Source organism: Chlorocebus sabaeus, chromosome 12 (genome assembly GCF_047675955.1).
Source record: "Chlorocebus sabaeus isolate Y175 chromosome 12, mChlSab1.0.hap1, whole genome shotgun sequence".
Lineage (NCBI taxonomy): Eukaryota > Metazoa > Chordata > Mammalia > Primates > Cercopithecidae > Chlorocebus > Chlorocebus sabaeus.
Genome location: NC_132915.1, coordinates 44343218 through 44366840, shown reverse-complemented (window position 1 = coordinate 44366840; position 23623 = coordinate 44343218). Strand labels below are relative to the sequence as shown.

General features: G+C 37.4%; 1 long non-coding RNA gene across 6 annotated transcripts; it reads right to left on the bottom strand.

The window, feature by feature from the left end:
* Positions 1-2218: 2218 nt before the first annotated feature.
* On the bottom strand, positions 2219-23577 carry LOC103219885 (uncharacterized). Of its 6 annotated transcripts, none has more exons than XR_012094789.1 (5): positions 22921-23508; positions 21715-21985; positions 18708-18893; positions 11399-17751; positions 2219-7918 (listed from the first exon to the last, which is right to left on the bottom strand). It is a non-coding gene; the product is annotated as an uncharacterized lncRNA (long non-coding RNA). The 6 variants fall into 6 exon arrangements; XR_012094793.1 differs by lacking the exon at positions 18708-18893 and having other exon boundaries at positions 11399-16797; positions 17653-17751; XR_012094792.1 differs by lacking the exons at positions 18708-18893; positions 22921-23508 and adding an exon at positions 23518-23577.
* Between the last annotated feature and the right edge of the window lie 46 nt (positions 23578-23623).

Genomic DNA, 23623 nt, shown 5'->3' with positions numbered 1-23623 from the left:
CATGATGGAAGATTATGTTCAGAAGACCACAAAATTAAATTTTTTATAGAGAATAGAAGTACTGATTATCCTAATTGGCATGCATAATAATTTGATGGCCTCTGTGTATGTAACCTACTGATCTTTTTATATGAGAAGGACCCAGATTTGACCATAAATTTGTGTATTTTTTATATTCTCACAATAAAATAATCTTGATATATGGTTTTCTGTAATTTAAGAAAAAACTATAAATAGGAATACTATGAATTTCAATAATTGTTTCTAATGAACATTAAATTTAAATGAAATTGATAACATTTATAAGTCTGATAATTAAGTTATGGATTGAAAATTAGATTTGTGAACCTTCTGCCAAGTAGCTGTCCTTTGAAGATATTTCAGTATCTTTTAAACACTGTTTTTTGGGTCACAATTAATTTGAATGATGTAACTTTTAAAAATTCCAAACAAAAATAGTAATTTTATTGTAAAATACAACTTTTTACAGTTTTAAAATATATGTTTATAACTAAAATTTGAAAATCTTAAATTTATATGTACTTCTTACATGACCCTTTTTTTAGGAGTCTCCTTTTTCCACTCACCTTTTAACTAGATTGTTCTCGACTCCCAAAAAGTTGACTTATTTTTTGACCATCTCCAACATATTTTTACAGGGGCCTTGGCCGGATTAATAGACATTGCTGCTGATTGGATGACTGACCTAAAGGAGTGCATTTGCCTTAGTGCATTTTGGTACGACCACAAAAAGTGCTGTTGGGGATCTAATGAAACAACATTTGAAGAGAGGGATAAATGTCTATGGTGGAAAACATGGGCAGAATTAATCATAAGTCAAGTGGAGGTAAGACTTGCTTTGTCTCAAGATGAATTAATAATTGATACAACATGTTTCCAATTTAGTTATAGAATTAACCACATATTAGATTATTGCATCCACATTAAATGGATCCATCCTCAACACATTGCAGCAAGAAAGAATTAAGTGCCATATTGTTTCAAGAAGCTTTTATATTAATTACGCAGTCATATAACAAATCCACTGGATTGTGGTGCAAATATATTTGAGCTGTAGTAGAAAAGAAGTGATAGTGCAGTAGGATCTGTGTAAAGTTACTAAGAAGTCAAGTTATTAAAACTAATATATTACCAAGATTGGGAAGTTTAAATTATGAAAGTATGATTATCAAATAATTTAGTAAAATCAACCTTCTAAGTAGAGATACATTGAAGAAAATCAGAGATTTTTGTGTCATTACAGCATTTAAATGATTAATTTACTATGATCTACAAAGAATATTCTAGAACTTAGGATGTTATATGTGTATTTTTTACATGATGACATATGGATATATTTTTAAAATTTTATTTTAGCTGAATTTTAGATCTAAAAGGTGTATATTTGCAGTAAGATGAGTAGTATGCTGTTTCTCACCTGGCTTAATTGAATTGAGTAATTTAATGATCTTCTGGAAAGTTGCAGCAGAATGAAATCTGAGTGCTGATGTAATTTGTTTCCACCACTGTTTCCAAAAAGTGGTTTGTAGGCAGAGGTTGAAGTATAGCTGAGATGTCTTGGTAACAATACTTTAGGGATTAAAGTTTAGGGATTAAAATGAATGTGAAACTCATTTGATACTGTGAATTCGTAATGATGATCACCATCTCCAAAAGTAATAATAACATCAGTTTTTCTTATTACAGTAAAATCCATTGTGTATAAATTCTAACTACAGCAAAATTTAGAGCTAGGATGTTTACCATTCAATTTATAATATATCAGAAACATCTTACAAAAAGATACCATTAATTTTTCTTTTGTTTTTTTGGGTTAGCTATTATTTTCCTCTCAAAACTTTATGGAGATCATTTTTCTGCTGCTTTAGTGGCTGCATTTGTTTTGAGGTCCATCAATCTATTTGGTAACAGCCATCTGGTCCTTTTTTATGTGGAGTATCACACACCGTGGTACCTTTTTGAGCTGTTTCCCTTTATTCTCCTAGGGGTATTTAGAGGGCTTTGGGGAGCCTTTTTCATTAGGGCAAATATTGCCTGGTGTCATCGACGCAAGTCCACCAAATTTGGAAGGTATTGCCTTCTGGAAATCATTATTGTTGCAGCCATTATTGCTGTCATTGCCTTTCCTAATCCATACACTAGGGTAAACACCAGTGAACTGATCAAAGAGTTTTTTACACACTATTGTCCCCTGGAATCCTCTTCTCTTTGTGACTACCGAAATGACGTGAATGCCAGTAAAATTGTCGATGACATTCCTGATAGTCCAGCAGGCGTTGGAGTGTATTCAGCCCAATGAAGTTATGCCTGGCTCTCCTATTTAAAATCATAATGATAGTATTCACTTTTGGTATCAAGGTAGGTGCTAATGTGAGGTGATATTTGGGCAACGTTGGCATGTTCAAAACATATGTGGAATGAGAGAGGTTGTTGTTCCATAAATGACTGAAAAAAGCACTGTTGAGTTTAATTTTAAGTAATGAAAAAGATAATTCCTTAGCATATATTGTTGAGCATGTTATTTGTTGCTATTTAACAAATTACTCCCAAAACTTAGCAGCTTAAGGTAACTACTTATTTTGTTCTTGATATTGGGTCAGCCATTTAGGAAGGGCTCAGCCGGGCATTTTTTGCTTGTGGTCTTTCACATAGTTGTTATTAGACATGGCAAGGGCTAATCATCTCAAAGTTCCTTTTTTTCATTTCCTTTTTAAAAGTGTTTTTGTGGGTACACAGTATTTATATGTAGTTCCGTGGTACATGAAATATTTTGATACAGGCATGCAGTGCTTAATAATCTCAGGGTAAATGGAGTATCCATTACCTCAAGCATTTATCCTTTGTGTTACAAACAGTCCAATTATGCTCTTAATTATTTTTAAGTGTACAATCAAATTATTATTGAATATAGTTCAAAGACTTCTACATTCATGACTAGCACCTAGGCTGAAAAGATTCAGACACCTGGGCTCCTGGGATCCATCACGCACACTCTCTCTCTCATGCTCGCTCGCTCGTGCTCTCTCTCTCTTTCTTTTTCCTCTCTCTCTGTGGTTTTTCTAGGGTGGTGGCCTCAGGGTGGATGTATTTCTTACATCATAGCTCAGGGTTCCAAAAGCAAGTGTCCCAAGAGGGCTGTTTTTAGTGTTCCCAAAGAAGTCTTACAGCATGACTTGTTTAATTCTATTCATTGAGGCAGTCACAGAGGCCCAGCCTGTTCAGAGGAGGGACATACACTTAGTGGGACAAGTGTCAGGGAATTCATGATCATGTTTTAAAACCACTTTTATTAGTTTCCCATTGCTATTGTAATAAATTACCACAACTTAGTGGCTTAAAAGCCACACAAATTTATTATCTTACAGTTCTTGAGATCAGAAGTCTGAAATGGATCTCGCTGCTAAAATTAAGGTGTTCATAGGGCATTCTGGAGGCTGTAGGAGAGAGTCCGTTGTTTTGCCTTTTCTGGCTTTAAAAGCTGCCAGCATTCCTTGGCGCCTGGCCCTCTATTTGCATCTTCAAAGCCAGCAATGGCTGGTCAAGTCTTTCTCTTGTTTCATCACTCTGACACAAACTCTGCTAAATCTCTCTTCCATGTTTGAAAAACCTTTGTAATTACTTTAGGCCCTCCCAGATATATCAGAAAATAATCTATTTTTTAAGGCAACAACTTTCTTTCTGCAACCTTAGTTCCTCCTTGCCATGTAAAGTAATGTAATCACAGGTTCTGGGAACTAAGCTATGGACATCTTTGAGGAGCCATTATTCTGCCTCATACCAGTATAGGGTGTTAGCTTGAAAGGACACTGCAGACTCAGTTAAATTACTAGGTCTATAAATACATGCCTTTTTCCTTCAAGGAATTACGGCAGCTGGGCCTTATGCCCTGGGACATTGCTTCTTTTGGATTTATAAAATAACAAAATTTGTTGATTAATGATCTATCAGTAAACATAATTTCTTATATGACTGTCAGTGATATATGTGGGAAAGCACATATCAGCTTATTCTTGTTCTTTAAATTACTACACCTGTACTTCATGTAATAGTATGTGCTTTTACAGATATAAATAAATATAGAATAACGGCTTTGTTTCTACAAAATTGGAGTGGTATTAGTTTTTGAAATAAGGTCTCTCTTCTCTTGTCCTCAGTCTGTAGTCCACTGAGTATCAAGAGTTAAATAATAGAAAAGCCTGGGCCGGTTGCATGCCTGTAATCCCAGCACTGTGGGAGGCTGAGGCGGGCGGATCACAAGGTCAGGAGATCAAAACCATCCTGGCTAATGGGGTGAAACCCCATCTCTACTAAAAATACAAAAATTTACCGGGCTTGGTGGCACGTGCCTGTAGTCTCAGCTACTCAGGAGGCTGAGGCAGGAGAATTGCTTGAATCCAGGAGGCGGAGGTTGCAGTGAGCCAAGATTATACCACTGCACTCCAGCCTGGGCGACAGTGAGACTCCATCTCAAAATAAAATAAAATAAAATAAAAAAATAAAATAATAGTAATAATGATAGAAAAGCCTTAAAGTTTTACCTTTTTTCTTAGGGGATCGAGTTAAAGGAGCTGTTAAAGCTCTTTTTTTCTACAATAAGTAAGTGTTCTGTAACTCCCAACTTTCTCACAGTCAGTTTATCTATAAGAAGTTAGAGGCAATTGGCAGGCCTTTGTTGAGTCTTACCTTTAGCTTAGCTCTGGCTGAAGGATCATACCTGGCAAGAGAGTATAAAACACATTTTGATTTTTTTCTGTTGTGCATCCTTTTAATGATCCTAATAGATTCAAACATGCCATCATTTTGTGTTTGGCTCATTTCATATTCAGAAGAGTTTATAGCTCTTACTCTTTCAGTAGTCATTTATTATCTTTTATTTTTTAGTTTTTTTTCTTTTGAGACAAAGTCTCACTTTGTTGCCCAGACTGAAGGGCAGTGGCGCAATCTCGGCTCACTGCAACCTCCGCCTCCCAGGTTCAAGCGATTCTCCTGCCTCAGCCTCCCAAGTAGCTGGGATTATAGGTGTGCACCATCACACCGGACTAATTTTTGTATTTTTAGTAGAGATGGGGTTTCGCCATGTTGGCCAGGCTGGTCTTGAACTCCTGACCTCAGGTGATCTGCCTATCTTGGCCTCCCAAAGTGCTGAGATAACAGGCATGAGCCATTGTGCCCAACCTCTTTCAGTAGTCTTTAAATGATCTTGCTTATGGTGCTTCTTATCTCTATTATCCTCATCAAATTTAATCAATAACTATTTTTCTCTTTTCAATTGATACATATAAATAGACTTACCTGAGAGATACAGATTTGGTTCAGACCACCACAATAAAGTGAACATCATAATAAAGCAAGTCACATAAATGTCTTGGTATCTTAGTGCATATAAAAGTTCTGTTTACACTGTGCTGTAGTCTGTTACGTGTACAATAGCATTATGTCTTTAAAAAAAGTAATACCTTAATTTTTTTTTATTATACTTTAAGTTCTAGGGTACATATGCACAATGTGCAGGTTTGTTACATAGGTATACATGTGCCATGTTGGTGTGCTGCACCCATCAACTCAAAAGTTTTAGAGACTGCTCATCTCTACGACAAATATGCTTAACCTTTCCCAAATGACACAGTAATCATGCTTTTTAAAGTTCTCTCTGTGAGCAGAGACATGAAGAAAAGATGACTTAGAGTAGAAGCAGAAGACTGACCAGTAGCTAGAGCCCATACTGGTCCCATTAGAGACCAATTGCCTCTGGCTTCAAAGAGGAGATATAGGACAGATCAGCCTGTCCAAGTGTAATATAATATAGGCTACATTTTTTCCAGTATCCACATGAAAAAAGAAACAGCTGGGGCAGGAGGAGGAGGAGCTAAAAAAAATTAAAAACAGGTGAAATTAAGGTATTGTATTTAACCCGTATTCCCAAAATAGTATTATGTCAACATACAATCAATACAAGAAACATTTAATCCTGTTTTAATTTACAAACTTAAACTAATTAAAATTATACACAATTACAGGCCAGGTACAGTGGCTCACACCTGTAATCCCAACAGTTTGGGAAGCTGAGGTGGGTGGATCACTTGAGCCCAGGAGTTTGAGACCAGCATGGGCAACAGAGTGAGACCTTGTCTTTACGTGGAAAACAAAACCAAAAACATCAATTAGCCAGGCACGGTGGTGCAGACCTGTAGTCCCAGCTACTCAGGAGGCCGAGAGGATAATTGCGTCACTACACTGTATCCTGGGTGACAGAGTGAGACCCTGTCTCTCTCTCTCTCTCTCTCTCTCTCTCTCTCTCTCTCTCTCACACACACACACACACAGAGTACAAAATTAATAATACAAGTTACAAATTTTGTTCTTTAGTTGTAGCAGCCACATGTGAGGTACTCAGTGGCCATCACGCTGGACAGCTTAGCCACATTCATCTTCCCTATGGCACTCCTCTAAGTGGCAGGGGTACAGCAAAAACAAGTCCATATGAATAGTTGCCATCTAAGACCTCTCTCTCTACAGGCTGGAGACTCTGCACAGTAAAGTTTGAGAAGAACTGCATTAGAGAACTGGTTTAAATACAGATGTCCAGGTCACAACCCCAGAGACTGGTAACTACCAAGGCTAGTTAGTTCTGTTCTGAAAAACAGATGGCCAAGTATATGTGTTGGGCAGAAATACATGGTTCCTTGAGAAGGTGCTAAGTGTGATTTCCCTTTAAGTTTTATCCCCCCAGAACAGGATGATCAATAGAGGAATACCAACAGGGCCGTTCACAATAAGGGAATGGAGATGAGAGGAAAAGAGTCGAGAAGTGATTTTCATTCTCGCTGTTTAAGATACCAATAACTAGATTATGTGCAGTGGTCCATTTTGAAAGTGTTTTTATACTTATATAATATATGAAGTAGTTCAGGATCTTGGGCTTCTGAAAGCTAAATCATTTTACATGCACATGAAAAAATGTTCACAAAGAACCATAAAAAATGTTCACAAAGAACCATAAAAACACATACTATTTCAAAAATTACTATTTTGCAAGTTGACTGTAATGTCAAAGGTTCGGAAGTAGTTCCAAGAAAGTAGGCAATAGGTTAAAATTCTTTAAATTCTTAAAAATAACGACCAAATTTTGAGCACTGAGGCAAGCATTTTGCTAAGTAACTTAATACTTGTTTATACCCCGACTTCCCCTATGAAGTGAGTATCATTAACTTCATTTTACAGATGAAAAAGACAAGGTTTCGTGGAGTTAAATAACATGTTGAAGGCCACACAGCTACGAACTCAGTTTTAATTCAGGAATGACTGACTCTAAAACCTAAGCTTACTCTTTATTACCAAGGTCTAGCAACTGTCTCACAAAAGGTATATGGACATACCTACTTCCCAATATAAGCAAAACCTTCCTACATATGCATTACCATATATTCACGTGTTTACATGTGAAATATATTACCATCTGTTTCAGGGAGCTCTCTGTCCCCGACATCATTTTCATTTACTGGAACAACCAAGCCTGCACAATCAAAGGTCTTTGTCACAACCCATGTTAAAGAAAAGAATAAAATGTAATCATGGTAAAGAGACATTAAAAAAAACCCTGTACATAAACCCTCAACATTTCTGCCCAAATGTAACATTCAATGGCATTTTATTTCAGTAAATTTGGACTCTAGGGTAAACATTTAACACTGGTTTTTTTTTTTCTCAAAAATTAGCTAAAAGTCAAGCACTTGAAGTAATCACAGAACAGTGAAATAATTGGCTTTAATTGAGCCAGTCACTTGGAAGTCTGCATCCTGATTTGTTAAGGAAGAATCCAATACATCCTAGGAGGCAAGCCAAAATATCAGTTTCCTCTAAGGTCAAAGTACCTTCTTGGTAGAAAGCACAGAAGAACCTGGGTATAAAAGAAAGACAGTAAGAAACAGTTTTTGTCAGCAAGAATATATGGTAGGACAGAACTCCTCTCCTCCATCCTGCGAAATTCAGAGCCCCCTATTTTTACCTGGAATATTAGGCTTGTTTGCAAACTTCCCAAAAGTAGGGCAGTTTCTAGGTTTGTGGTGTCTTTTATGGAGACAAATCACATAACCAGTGAGCTTTTATCAAGTGGTGGTCTTCAAAGACAAAAACAGGCCCAACTACAACTACCACCATAACCCTTTCAGTTTCCATTCTTCCTTTAATTCATGTTAGTGGTATTATTTTTAGGTCTTTCTTTAACAAAACATCTGTACAAATATTCCGCTTTGTGCAATTCAGTGAAAAGTTTCCAAGGCAGAGGAAGCACACAACCCAATAAGCAAACTCCAATTTTAAAAGCTTCTCACCTAAGTCTCTATATCTTAAAGACTTTTTCTCTCAAATCTCCCTATTCTCCCAGTCTCTTGCTTCTTTCATCATCCTTTATTAAGCTGCCAGAAAGGGCAGATTATTCAAAGGAAGTTATTACACAACTGTTTGCCACTTGGGAAAAAATGAAGTCATTGTCTTCTATCATAATCTTTATATCAAGATAATTTGCAGCTGGATTTCAGAATTAAATGTAAAAATAAAATCATAAAACTACTAGATGGTAAATTAAAAAAATAATTTTGTGATGGAGAAGAAAAAGTTGACTGTATAAAAATAAACTCTAGTGAAATCAAGAAGACAAATTAACTGACAAAATACATCTGCAAAATATAACAGTAAATGAAAATTAATGTCTTTAAATTATAAATAAGTCTAACAAAGGAAGAGACTAACATCCAAATTAGAACACATGTAAGAACAAGACTAATTCTAACCCTGACAGAAAAATGGGTAGAGTTCAGGCAGTCAAAAAAAATGCAATGGCCAAAAAAGTAAAAAATATTTAATGTCCTTTATAATTAAAGAAATGCTAATTAAAACAATGCAGAATTTTGTATCTACCAGCATGGAAAAACCCAAAAGCACTAAAGAAAACCCCACAAAATTAAAAACAAGCAAAGAAAAACTACACACACACACACACACACACACACACACACACACTTCTTTGGACCTGGTAATACTATGTCTGTGTCTAGGAATTTCTTCTAAAAAAAGAACCAGATAAGTATGTGAATAAAGGTATAAAAGGATATCTATGGCAGGGTTGTCTGTATTTGTGAAAAATTTTAAGCAACCCAAACTTTAAACATAAGCACAGTATTCTGCAGCCACTCAAAATTATGAGGTAGATCTTAAATTGGCAATATGAAATGATAAACATAACATATTCGTAAGTGTAAAAGGCAGGACATAAAGCAGTGATAAAGAAAAAGACAGCAGTGCTATAGTTGCCAACTCAGGCTGAACAACATACAGTAGGAACCATGGTAGATACATGTTCAGATTTTTTACCTGTACATGTTTTACCTGTACATTTTTTACCTCTACATGGTAGATACATGTTCAGATGATTACCTGTACTAATTGTCCATAAAGAGGTATCAATTAAGAAGTCATCAGAATTGTAATTTTATTATGAAGAATAAGATTACAAATGTAGGAAAACTATAGGAGTGGGTGACATCCTGAAGAATCAGATCACAGGTGGATGGAGTGACACACTATCATTTTATGCATATTTAACCAATGTTCCTTATGAAGAAATCTAGGTATGGAAAAGGTGAAGTGGCAGAAAACCAATTACTTAGAAGATGGGTGGAAAGAATGCCAAATATGGAAAGTATGAAGTTGGGTTTTCCATGTGTCATTTAAGATTTTGGGCAAGACACAAAACTTCTATAACCCTCAATTTCCTTATCTATAAAATAGGATGATAATCCTAACTTTGCAGATTTGTTGTAGGGAGTCAAATGATATAATTTATAAGGGCTCTGCATTCCAAAGTATGCTAAGTTACTGTCGGTATAGAAACACTTGATTTCTAGTGTGCTATACAGTGCTCTATCATACCAGAGTGGAGACGTTCTTACACTCACACACAAGGACAAAGCCACTAACTCACATATACTAGTGGAACTTATTTCTTCAGTAGAAAAATATGAATTAAATGAAGGTCTCACAAAAACAATAGAAGAACAACCTTACGATAACAGAAAAGGGTATGAAAGTATAATCATCAATGGGGGAGGATTAAAAACGTGATTGTCTTGTAAGTTCTTTTTTGTCTTTGTTTTTACCATCTGTTTTTATATAAAGAACAAATACTAAAATGAAACTTCATGGGGGCGGGGTCTAGGACAAAAATATGTATGAAATTTAAACCTGAATCATATCTTATTTATGGGGAAGAATTAAGAAAATCTCCTCTGAAATATAGCTTGTGGTAGAAAAATACGACTGATTAAATAATTGGCTAACAACTATTATGTGTATTGATGCTTAGACTTCAGTCAAAACAAATTAGGAATACATTAGGCTACAAATGCTACCCTTCCTCCTAGTCACAAGTTGGGAGAAGCTTCCTATGATAACCAGAAAGGTAAATGGCAATAAAAAACCTTAACTTTTAAAATGCCATGTTGTACATTAAAACGTACATTTTAAGAAACTTTCCAATCTATTGGACTAAAGAAAGAGTGCCTAGAACTTATCAGAATATCACCCTTGAAGCTGAATCAACATCAGAGAAGGAACTGAAGTAGGGTTTAATGCCTAAGTACACTAAGGTACTTCATTACCAGTGCTAGTTTATTAAGGAATAACAAGTTCTCCATTTAGCTTAGAACATTCAGATGAACCAGCAAGGGCAGACAAACAGTGAGAGGCTAGAGGAGACTGGGGAGCCCCCATTCCAGTGACAAGTGTTATTTTTCCCCTAGAGGCCATAAGAACAAACTCCTACAGAATTCTCATTTACTCCAAGGCAGAAATCTTCCAGCTTGTCATTAACTTAATCTGAAATCTATAGCTGAAAACCAAAAGAATCCAACACTAAGAAGTATTTGCTCCTTTACAAAATTCTTCCCTCACACTGCAGACATTAGGAGAGATGCAAAAGGAAGTGATGAGATCAATAAGGAAAAAGGAAGAAGCACTGTTGATATAAATGTTTACTGAAGAAAACGTACCTATGTAAATTTCATTATGTACAAAGCAGCTTTCACTTAACTTTATGAAGTGATTAACTGATAAAACAAGATTAAAAGAGTGGTAAATACCGGCATGAGTTACTCAACCACAGCAGTGATATCACCAGTGATGCAATTCAACCAGTGTACCAACCCAAAGGAGCCATCTGATCCCCATTTCAGTGCCATCCTCCTAGCACCCCTAAGGGACAGCATCCAGCTCTTAAGATAGGAATAGAGAAGAGAAAGGCAGGGTAGAGATGGGAAGGATTCAAGAGGGGAAAAAAATCTGCTAAATAGCAAAACAAGAGGTCAACAGATTGAAGTCATACTTTCTTATCTCTCTGTTTCATCTTCATGGTTCTCCGTTCCAGTGAGTACCCCAGTTCTCTGGCTGTTTCTGTGAGTTTTTCATCTACGTTTTTCAAGAGATTGGTTTTCTTTTCATCTGTTAACTTCTTTACGTTTTTTTCATCAAAAGTAATCTGAAAAAGAAGTAAAAGTCCTCATTATGTTGCAGGCCACTATACTAAGTACAAAGACCGCTGGAAGTTGAGCCAACTTAAAAATGTCAAATTCCATGCAAGAATAAGTCCACAGAATACTTACCAGAATAAGTCCACAGAATACTTACCAACACTTTTCTCAAGATCCTTAATAGTTTTCTTCAAATAAGAGAAAAGCAATATTAATAAAAACTGCCAGTCACAGAAAGAGAAAATATGATTCAAATTTATATCAGCACTCTAATGTCTACAATAAAGATATAATGAATAGTTACAAAACTGAGATTAGTCAAGTTTTAAGTTGTATTACTTGATACTAAGATATGGCATACTACTTCGGAGAAGTCTGACCTAACAGAAAAAAAAGTAGACATCAAAAAAAATTTTCAGGGGCCAGGCGTGGTGGCTTACACCTGTAACTGCAGCACTTTGGGAGGCTGAGGTGGGCGGATCACTCAAGGTCAGGAGTTTGAGACCAACCTGGGCTACACGGTGAAACCCAGTCTTCACTAAAAATATAAAAATTAGCTGGGTGTGGTGGCATGCGCCTGTATTCACAGCTACTCGGGAGGCTGAGGCATGAGAATCGCTTGAATCTGGAAGGTGGGGGTTGCAGTGAGCCGAGATTGTGTCACTGCACTCCAGCCTAAGACTCTGTCTCAAAAAACAAAAAAATGAAATTCTATCTCTTTTTTTTTTTTTTTTGAGACAGAGTTTTGCTCTTGTTGCCCAAGCTGGAGTGCAATGGCAGGGACTCAGCTCACTGCACCCTCTGCCTCCCTGGTTTAAGTGATTCTCCTGCCTCAGCCTCCCAAGTAGCTGGGATTACAGGTGCATGCCACCATGCCCAGCTAATTTTTGTATTTTTAGTAGAGACAGAGTTTCACTATGTTGGCCAGGCTGGTATCGAACTCCTGACCTCAGGTGATGTGCCCACCTTGGCCTCCCAAAGTGCTGGGATTACAGGCATGAACCACTGTGCCTGGCCCTTTTTTTTTTTTCATTTTTAAAGAAACAGAGGACACTGTTACAATAAGGTCAATAGATTTTTTTTTAATGTTGAAATTTGTGTTAAGAAAAATTTAGAACACGTAAAAGGAAAGCAAAGCTACTTTATAAGCTTATACAAAAGAATAATCCAAAGTAGTTTTCAAAAGTATGTAAATATACAGCATGCTAATGCCACCTATGGAAATAATTTTATATTTTATCACAAACAGGTTAAGATTTTGGCCATCAGTGTAAAAGGTCAGGAGTAAAGTGAAGAGCGGGAAGGGGTGCCAGACGCTCAGGAAGAAAGGTGCAGGAAGTAACAACTCCTAGGAAGAAACTCACTTTTATTCACTGCCGGCATCTGAGAGTTTGTAGTACTCCCTACGACACTGTTATCAAAGGGCTTAGAATATTTATAGTGGGTGCTAGTCTTAGCTCCATCTTATTTATCAGGGAAAAAAAAAAAGGCAAAGAAGATAATCAACTTACCCAAGTTCAGAGAGCTAGTGGATTAAACCAGTAGAGTTACCAGTACAGCTGGTAGATTAAAGTGCCACACACTATTCACAATAGCAAAGACTTGGAACCAACCCAAATGTCCATCAATGATAGACTGGATTAAGAAACTGTGGCACATATACACCATGGAATACTACGCAGCCATAAAAAAGGATGAGTTCATGTCCTTTGTAGGGACATGGATGAAGCTGGAAACCGTCACTCTGAGCAAACTATCACAAGGACAGAAAACCAAACAGTGTATGTTCTCACTCATAGGTGGGAATTGAACAATGAGATCACTTGGACACAGGGCAGAGAACATCACACACCAGGGCCTGTCGGGCAGTGGGGGGCTGGGGGAGGGATAGCATTAGGAGAAATACCTAATGTAAATGATGAGTTGATAGGTGCAGCAAACCAGCATGGCACATGTATACCTATGTATCAAACCTGCACATTCTGCACATGTGCCCTAGAACTTAAAGTATAATAATAAAAATAAACTGTCACAGAAACCCAAGCCACCAAAATCTAACTTCTGATTACAGCACACAGTTACACTAAATCTTACCTTCAATTATTACCACCTGTATGTCTAGAGGATATGTTTATATCAATCATAAAATGCAAATTTGATGTCAGTCCTATGTGAATCAATCTTTACAGTCTTCCTCAACACTCTGGCATGGCATATATCCATTCAAGTACCCTGTGCCATGTATTTCCACACTTTCACACACATACTGCTCCCTTACCTAAAACATCCTTCTTCCCATTCTTTCTAGTAAGTTCTTAGGCATCCATCAAAGCCCACATAAAATATCCTCTTTTACCTCCGCCACTATCGAAGGCACTTGGTAGCTGCGTCCCATACATATGACATTATTATGAACTATCTCTAAGTTTTTGTCTCTGCCTAAACCTACTCTAACACTTTGCTGTGTGATGCTTAAAGATAAAGTGCAATGTACAACTGAAGCCATAACCAAGAACATGAACAGTTTGTGCTGTTACTTTAAATCCATTGGAATTCCTTGAATGCAAAAGAATTTGTACCCATGCATGTTATATGGCATCATGCAATGGCCCTCTGGAAATAGTGGTTCACTAAATTACAGACGTAAATGTTGAAACTTATATATCAAATTCACTCCATTACATAACATTAGAAAAAAAAGCTATCAAGCTCACGCTGGTATTACAAGTTTCTCAATTTATTTTTGTTTGAAACCTTGAATTTTATCACTGGCAAAAAATAGTTGTTTTCTTTGGTTCATTTGAAAATATTTCTGCCAGTATCTAGACTCGAATAACCAGACTTTGTCAGTGAGTCACTCTTTCTAAAAGTGGGAAAAAGTTCATCTCAAAACTCAATCATACAAGTGCTTTTTTTTCCCCTTAGACAAACCACAGTACTTCAGTATGAGAAATGCTGTCTATGTATTTCCTATTTCATCACAGAATGTTGAAGAGATATACTCAATGGTAGACAGCTAACACATGTATACTCCATCACTGACGTTTTTTTCCAGGGACAGGGTCTTGCTATGTTACTCAGGATAAACTTGAACTCCTGGGCTCAAGCAATGCTCCCACCTCAACATTCCGAGTAGCTACCATGTCTGGCTCCATCACAAACATTCTTAAATACATTTGCATGTTACTGCTGTGAATAATGCAATGATTTCTGCTACTCTTGTGGCACTATCTTGATTCCTGCCAAGGAGACAACAGTATTATCTACCATTACCTTTGTACCATTGGTGCAAAAATAATATTTTGTTATCACAAATAGTTTTGGCCCTAAAAGTCCCTGACCCAAGGTCAAAACTATTTACCCTAGTTATTTTAGGAAACAAAATAAGGCAGAAGGAAAAAAAAAGTCATTCCTAACGTTGTTGTTCAAAGATACTTAAAAATTGAATATGTTTATTTCCGTATGCATTAGACAGTATGAAATGGAATTATTCTACACTGTTGTTATTTGCCCACTTCATAACAAATTCAACAAATCAATACTAAGGGATTATAGTATATGGATAGTTTATATTTACCTAATCTTCTCTATTGCTGGATATGTTGCTGCCAATTTTTCATTTGATAAACAATCTGTAATAAACACACATATTTCTGTACCTGTCCAAAATCCCTTTGATGAATGTCTGTAAGTGGAATTGCTAACTTAAGGGTATAAATGTGTAATTCACAGGGTGCCTGGCAATGTCATCTGTCAAGAAATCTTAGAATACGGTGGTTTAAACATTTTTCAAACTGCTTTCTACAAAGGTTTTACCAATTAACACATCAGTAAGGGTTCTTATACCCTAATCATCATTGGTTAGTACTATTCTTTAACATTTAAAAATCTTTGCTGGCTTAATTTTCATTTCTTTAGTTACTATTAAATCTTGCAGAGACAATTCTTTCTCTGGGCATAAAAATTTGTTGATCAAAGGTCTGCCTTGAAAGACCTTATTCCATCTGCCATAAAAATAGATTTTAAAATATATAAAGAAATTAAGTGTTCTGATTAGTTGATTTAAGGAGGTGGTACCCAAAAAACTAAAACCGTTATACTTGAAAAGTATTAAAATAGTTATATCTCAAGTAATTTTTTTACTCCTGTGTTCGAGACAAATTATTGAAGGCAGTTCCTCAAGTAGTCACTTGCTGATCTCCACCTAAATTATAAATATTATTACCCATGTATTTTTTTTTCTTTGGGTTCTCCAATTAGCTTTAAAAAAGATACCAGAAGAGTCTAGGGTTATGTTAGACGACCACTATTATCTTTCTTTTTTAAAAAAGATTTCTATTAAGACAAACATGACTAGTAATACAAATGAAAAGTTAGTTTTTTTTTTTTTAAATTTTTTTTTAAAGATAGTCTCACTATGTTAGCCAGCCTGAAAAAATTAGGTGTTTTTAGGTGCCAAAGTATTGTAGAATGAATATTTATGGAGCATTTACTATGGGGCAGATACTGTACACAAAACAAAGCCTCTGCCCTCATGGAGCTTACATGCTAGTGCAAGAGACAGACAGTAAGCAACAGTTTCTAATAAAGATGGCACCAATTTAAATTGAACAATAAATCCAAAGAGTTTAAAAGAACTTATAAATTACAAATACCAAGCAAGGTTTTATAGGAAACTGAGAGGTATTAGAAAACAAAGAACATTTTTGGACATCTACGATGTAGTTGCCCTGTAGATACACCAGTATGTACATAGCACAGTCTAGTGGTTGTATTAGGTTGATTTAGTTTGAATTTGCTTTACTGCAAATTTATATTATCAAATCACAGGGAACAAAAGCCCTTTAAAGAGATAGTACTAAAAGAGGTCAAATGAAACATAGTCTACTTGTATTTGAAGTGATAAAGTTTGCTTTCTTCATTACAATGCAAACTACACAGCTGCCGACAAATGAAATTGTTTCAAGTCACATCTGTGGCTGACATAGCATAGACTGGATCACTCAGCTCTATTCCAATCCCTTCCTCATGAAAGTTTGCTGCATTTCCCATACTACTCTTCAGCCCAGGCTCCACATAGGACCTAGCTTCTTCCAAATAGCTGCAATAGTTTGAAGTCTCAGAGGCAGAAGAGATAACAGGTGGAGGCTGTGCTTCCACGATCTCCATCAGTAAGCGCAGCTGTAGAGGCATCTGATGGTTCGGCAGCAGCTGTAGCTGAGATCCCAGCACCTGGTGCTTAGCTCTATGGGGGCTGAGAGGCAACGGGTAAGGCATCCATTTACCTGGTACAGGTTATACCCAAGATAATATGGTCCTGGAGCCACCCATTGTGGCAGCAGTTCTTGATTTCCCAGCTTCCTGATGGTGGTCGTGGCAGAGACATAAAATCCACTGTGAGCCACACAACTGTCATTCCTGGAAGCTCAGCCTGTCCCCTCAGCCATTCCAAGGATTTTATGAGCATCTCTTTTTACTTCTAAACCTTTCTGTTTGAACTATACACAAGTAATGAACTCTTAACAAGTGTTTAAAGGTAGATGTCTAAAAAATCTTTTGATTTTGCCATGGAACATCTGAGGTCGAGTATTAAGCAAAATAGTTATACAAAATGTGTATTTTTTGGTGAAGAGTGAAAAAATAACAGTATAGATAAGACTACCTGCAAAAGTCATAGAAATTATCTTTAGAAATCTACAGTTATAGGCTTGCCTCAAACCTGCTTTGTTTTGTTTTTTGGAGATGGAGTCTAACTCTGTCACTCAGGCTGGAGTGCAGTGGCACAATCTCGGCTCACTGCGACCTCCGCCTCCTGTGTTCAAGCGATTCTCCTACCTCAGCCTTCTGAGTAGCTGGGATTACAGGCGTGTGCCACCATGCCCCTGGCTAATTTTTTATTTTTAGTAGAGATGGGGTTTCTCCATGTTGGCCAGGCTGGTCTCGAAGTCCAGACCTTAGCAATGCGCCCACCTTGGTCTCCCAAAGTGCTGGAATTACAGGTGTGAGTCACTGTGCCCAGTCCCGCAAACCCGCTTTGTAATGGACTAATATAGTATAAAAATTGTAAACTTACATAAACATCAGAGAAATTGAGATAAAATATTCTTACTTGACTGCTGCAAATACATTATCTCCATTTGGAACAATTATACAATTTTTCTTTGCTTCATTTATACCAACATATACAAGAAGTTCATCAGGAGAATCCCTGTTTAAGCAAAAGACATTAAAAATTTAGCTGCCCATAATTTATATTATCAGTGGGATTTTAGTTCTACAGACAATTTACCCCTATTTTTTTCCCTCTTTTTAAAGGCCTCTTTTATAAGGGCATTTTTAAAAATTGAAACAAATTTATCGTTTTAAGCTCCAAGTTTCTTAGGAACATCTCTGATAAATCTTGACTACATTAAACCTTTCTGTTTGAATTATACACAAGTAATGAACTCTTAACAAGTGTTTAAAATCAGATGTATCATTTATATGATAAATACTTGGCTACAGTATAATTCAATTCCTAGCACCATGTGCATTCTACTGTACTACAGTACTTCTTCCTGGACACGTTTCTTCTATTACCTTACATTTAATCTTCACTTTAAAGGATAGCATCTCTACTGGTACAAGCGGACAAGTGGAGTTTCTCTATTTCTTAACCTTCTAGGTATCTTCCATGCATTCATTTAATTCTCATAATATTCCTATCAGATATGCACAATTATCCCTATTGTTACAAGACAGGAAACTGAGTCACAGAAAGTCACAGTCGCTAATGATACAGGATCACACAGATAAACAAGAGGACCAGTGTGACTCCAGAGATCACTCTTAGTTCCCAGTTGCCACTCTGGCACCAAGAAGCTCATAGCTTGTTAAGCACAAGTCACAACAGCTGCTCTAAATTACCTTGGGCCAAAAGAGTTCTTCTGAACCCAAAAGAGAAAAAAAAGTTTACAAGGAAAGAAAGAACCAGTGAGATTAAACCTAAAGAGTTTACCCATCCTAGGGAAGGTTAAAATGGTAACAGCAAAAACAACAGATGGCTCATATATCCACCAATAGGGGAAAATGTGCCTTTCACCTTGGGTGAGGCTAATGAATAACTATTTATCCTCATTAGCAGGACAGCAGCTGTATTTTAGAGGCAAAGAAAAGATCCTTTACCTGAAATACCCAATGTGGTACTGAGTTTATCTCCAATAATAATGGTTTGGAACTCAGGAGGATCATAGTAAAACCTCCAATGAAGGTTAAAATTCGGGCCTGTTGATTTTTTCTTCATTTTATGTTTTCCAGCAAGGATATCATAAGGACCAAATAACTGAAGTCAAAGGCTTGCAGAAAGTGAATCTATAAAGCAAATAAATTTAGACAATACTTTCTGCAGACAGATAGGAAATAATGCTTTTAGTGAGTAAACTATTTCTAAGCAATTGTCTTAAAAAAGTTTCTAAAGTAAAAGAAAATATTGAGTTATGTGTGAAGATGTCAGTTACAAACATTCAATGGAAAAGAAGTCAGAGTAACAGAAAAGTGGCATTTACATTTAGGATTTCCTCTGAAATTTACCACTGTATTAACTTAACATCTCAAACAATCCTGTTGTTTCTTATTTTAGCCAAAGCAAGACTGGTTTGTATTCCTACAGGCCCATTACCACACTGCAATTAGCCTCAACTACTTGTAGTACACACAGATTAAGGGAGAGAAAGATAGCAAAAATGTGTGGATTAAGAATAGTAAAAAACAGGCCAGGCACGGTGGCTCATACCTGTAATCCCAGCACTTTGGGAGGGTGAGGCAGGCTGATCACCTGAGGTCAGGAGTTTCAGACCAGCCTGGTCAACATGGCAAAACCCCGCCTCCACTAAAAATACAAAAATTAGCCAGGTGTGGTGGCTTATGCCTATAATCCCAGCTACTTGGGAGGCTGAGGTACAAGAATCATTTGAACTCAGGAGGCAGAAGTTGCAGTGAAATGAGATCATGCCATTGCACTCCAGCCTGGGTGACAGGGTGAGACTTTGTCTCCAAAAAAAAAAAAAGAGTAAAATACATTTCTTATCCCTCTTTCCTCTACCTCAGCTAGCACACCAGATTCCCTTGACTCTTCGACAATCTATTTGGCCAACCCTAACCCTATAAGATTCCATCTCCCTTCTCTATTCACAGATCACAGTCAGTGCTACTAAACCACAAAGACATGAAGTCTGTGCAATGTACAATGTATAACTTCAAATGGGTCCTTGCTGCTTCTAAGAGGGAAGGGAGAACTCCAGGCAGGACCCAGTTTTATAAGGAGGCAAGGATGAAGAAAGCAAAAAAATTCCTGTAAGAGGTAATAACGTGAATAGAAGCATGGAGATAATTGGACAGGAAAAATTGTTCAGCTCAAGTGGAGCTTAGGAGAGCATATACTAATTTTTAAAGCAACAAGAAAACTAAAATCATCCATCTCATTAGTCAAAGATAACACAGTTAATAGTCTAGTATACAGTAACAAATTTCCATACTCTCCACTCCCATGAACAGATACAAATATGTAACAAACTGAGATGGATTGTTTTGTAATCTGCTTTTATCCTCCATCCTGACCCACTTAAATTTTCCAAATATTTTTCCATGCTATTCAATGTTATCTTACATGATTTTTAATAGGGCATGATACTGCATTATAAAGAGGTAACCATCTGTTCTCTTACTGATGGACATTTACTATTTCTTTTTTCTGTTCTAAAAATGTTTCAGTGAACATCTTTGCTAATGTTTGTACACAGACATGACTTTTTAAAGAAACTGCTACACAGTTCCGATCTATTGGCAAAATTCGGAATATGTATAAATATACATTTCCATCAATAATGTACGACAGTGCTTACTAGTTAAAAAATTTAAACAGTGCAAAAGGTATATAGTGCAAAGTAATGATCACAGCCCATTAAGAGTTTCTTTCTCCTTTCAGAGACAAAGTAAGCACATAGAAAAGTATACAGGGATATGTGTGTACTCCCCCTCCCCCTTTAAAAAAATACTAAAGGTAGCATACTCTATACACTGTTCTTTTTCACTTAACATATTTCAGGCATGATAGTTTATTATTTCCTAAAAACCTGCCTCATTCTTTTAAAAAAAATTAAGATCTACTGAATATATGTTATTGGTAGGCATTTAAGCTATTTCCCATTTTTTTGTTTAAATAGCCTCAAACATAATTCTTAGTTTATCTAATCCATAAGACAAGTTCTTAGAAGCAGAACTGTTAAATCATATTCAAAGTCCTGCAACATAATGAAAGTACTTACTTTCCTTCACATTCCCCCAGAACATGATGAAATTATTTACCTTTGCCAATAAAATAGGTGACAGTGGCATTACTATAGCATTAATCTATATTTCTTACTATATTTTCTCTTACTAGAAACATCTTGGAAAATATTCCTTTTCTATGAACTGTTAATATTCTTGGTTAGGTTTAATAAAAAAATTATTTATATATATATAAATAATTTATTTATTTATTTATTTATTTATTTTTTTGAGACAGGGTGTAGCTCTGTTGCCTGGGCTGAAGTGCAGTGGCACAATCTTGGCTCACTGCAGCCTTCACCTCCCGGGTTCAAGTGATGATTGTGCCTCACCCTCCCGAGTAGCTGGGACTACAGGCATGTGCCACCACAGCCAGCTAAATTTTGTATCTTTAGTAGAGACAGGGTTTCACCGTGTTGCCCAGGCTGGTCTCGAACTCCTGACTTCAAGTGATCTGCCTGCCTCAGCCTCCTAAAGTGTTGGGATTACAGGTGTGAGCCACCATGCCTGGCCAATTATATTTTTTAGAGACAGGGTCTTGCTCTATCACTGAGACTGCTGTGATCATAGCTCATTGCAACTTCGAACTACTAGGCTCAATGAAGGATCCCCCCATCTCAGTCTCCCAAGTAACTAGGACTATAGGCACATGCAACCATGCCTAGTTTTTTAATTTAATTTTATTTATTTTTATTTTCTTGTAGAGAAGAGGTCTTGCTGTGTTGACCAGGTTGGTCTCAAACTCCAGGTCTCAGGCAATCCTCCTGCCTCAACTGGGATTACAGAGTGTGAGCTACCACACCCATCCCATTTCCTATTACATTACTTTTTCCATTTATACAAGAATGATTCTGGAGCAACTCACCAGTTGGTTTTTCAGAATCAAGTTCTTCACAGAACTTCCAGAAGTGAAAGAAATCTTCAGGTAAAGAGAGCTTATAATGATTTTCTACTTATTTTCGAAGGTCATTGGAGACATCAGCTTCACAGAATTTACTTTTCTTCACATCCAACTGTTTTTTCACACTGAAAATTGGCACACAAAACTTCCGTTCTCCAAATTGTCTTTAATAATTTCAGTAACTCTCCTGGCGCCACAGCAGATTCTCAACCACTTCATTATGTTGCTTCTCCAACTGCAAATATAGAACAGTAGGAACATATGAAGTCCTGAGCTATCCTATCTTCTGTTTATAACTGTCTTTGGTCAGACTTTCAAAGACTGGCTCCAACTGAAGATGTCAGAAAAGGCTTAATCTGCCTTGCTAAAAGGCAGTTTTGCTTAATGGTTAGGTTGCCTGGGTTGACTCCTGACCCTAGGTATTTCCAACTGATTTCCAACCTTAGGTAAGTTACTTACACTCTCTGCGCCTTGTTTTCTCATCTGCAAAAAGGGCATACAGTACCTCTATCATAGGATTGTTACAAGGAATAAGTTATTATATGTAAAAATACACAGAACAGTTCTAGCACATAATATGCAAATACTAGTCATTATGGTTATAGTCTCTATAGACTTGCCTTCATTTCTGGTATTGTATTTCTAGTTAAGCACCTCAGGTCACCAAAGCAGTTCTTCACTAAACCTTCAGAGAGAATTTTTTCAGCTCTGCCTTAACTCACACACTAGTTCAGCATCTCCATATCCCTAACAACTAGAATTTAGGAGAGCTGTCCCCTTCAGAGGCTGCATTTCTCCTTTACCCTGGTATTCCTAGAATGCATGACCCAATATGAAGAATGCCTATACACATGGCCCTTTACTAGTTCATTAAGCCCTCCAAGAATGTCTCACCGTGTCCGATTTATAACACTGCCAGACTAAGTTTTCTAAAACTTTAGTTATCACAATGGCAGTTCTTTCCTGTCCGATTCCTCTTATTGCTACTGTAGTGGTTACATAACTTCCGAAATCGTAGTAAAGTATGAGATAATGCACATACTTTTCCCCCTTCCCTCTCATAGTGCTTTTATGATCAGGTCCCTCTTGCTTTCTCATTTCCCTGGCTCCGACCAAGCCAAACGCTCCGCTATGCTCAAACATCTACACTTTTACGTCTCAGATTCTTACTTCTCTGCCTTCAAAACCCATTTTCAAAGAGTTGTCTTAAAAGTCTTCTTTAACACCCCCTGGGACTTGTTAAATCCTCCTTCAGTGTTTCCACGGCACTTTCTACACACCAGCGTTATAATCCCAAACAAAAAAGTCACAGTAGAATGCATATTCACTTGTGCTCCTCTTCCCCAGGCCGCAGACTCTACCCTGAGCAGGGACGGGCGGGTTGACCCCAAATCCGCAGCGCCCCGCTCAATGTCTGGTATGTAATCGGTTCCCAATCTATCTGGCTGGGCGAATGAATGAAACGTGGGTTGGCTTAATCAGCTTCCCCAGGAAATGCGCCAAGAGGAGCTGGGCAGAAGATGCAGAGGCGCTACTTTCCTGGTCCAACCCCCTACAGAGCGCTAAACAGCAACCCTGGGCAGGGTCCCCGCGCAAACCGCGGCCCCCGGACACACAGCAAGCTTAACAGTCACTGCATGAATGAAACGCGGTGCCTCCTGGTGCCCTTGCTGTCACTCAAAGCGACCCGCGTTACCCGCACACCCTTTCTGGCAGTATCTGCGACCCCGCCCCCGCGCCGGGCCTGCGCTTCCTGCCACCGCCCACCAGTCTGCAGCAGCGGCGCCAGCAGAATTCCCGGATCCGCGGCCGCTTTCGAGAGCCGCCAACTGCTTCCGGGTTCAAAAGCCTCCAATCCGAATCCCAGCGCCGC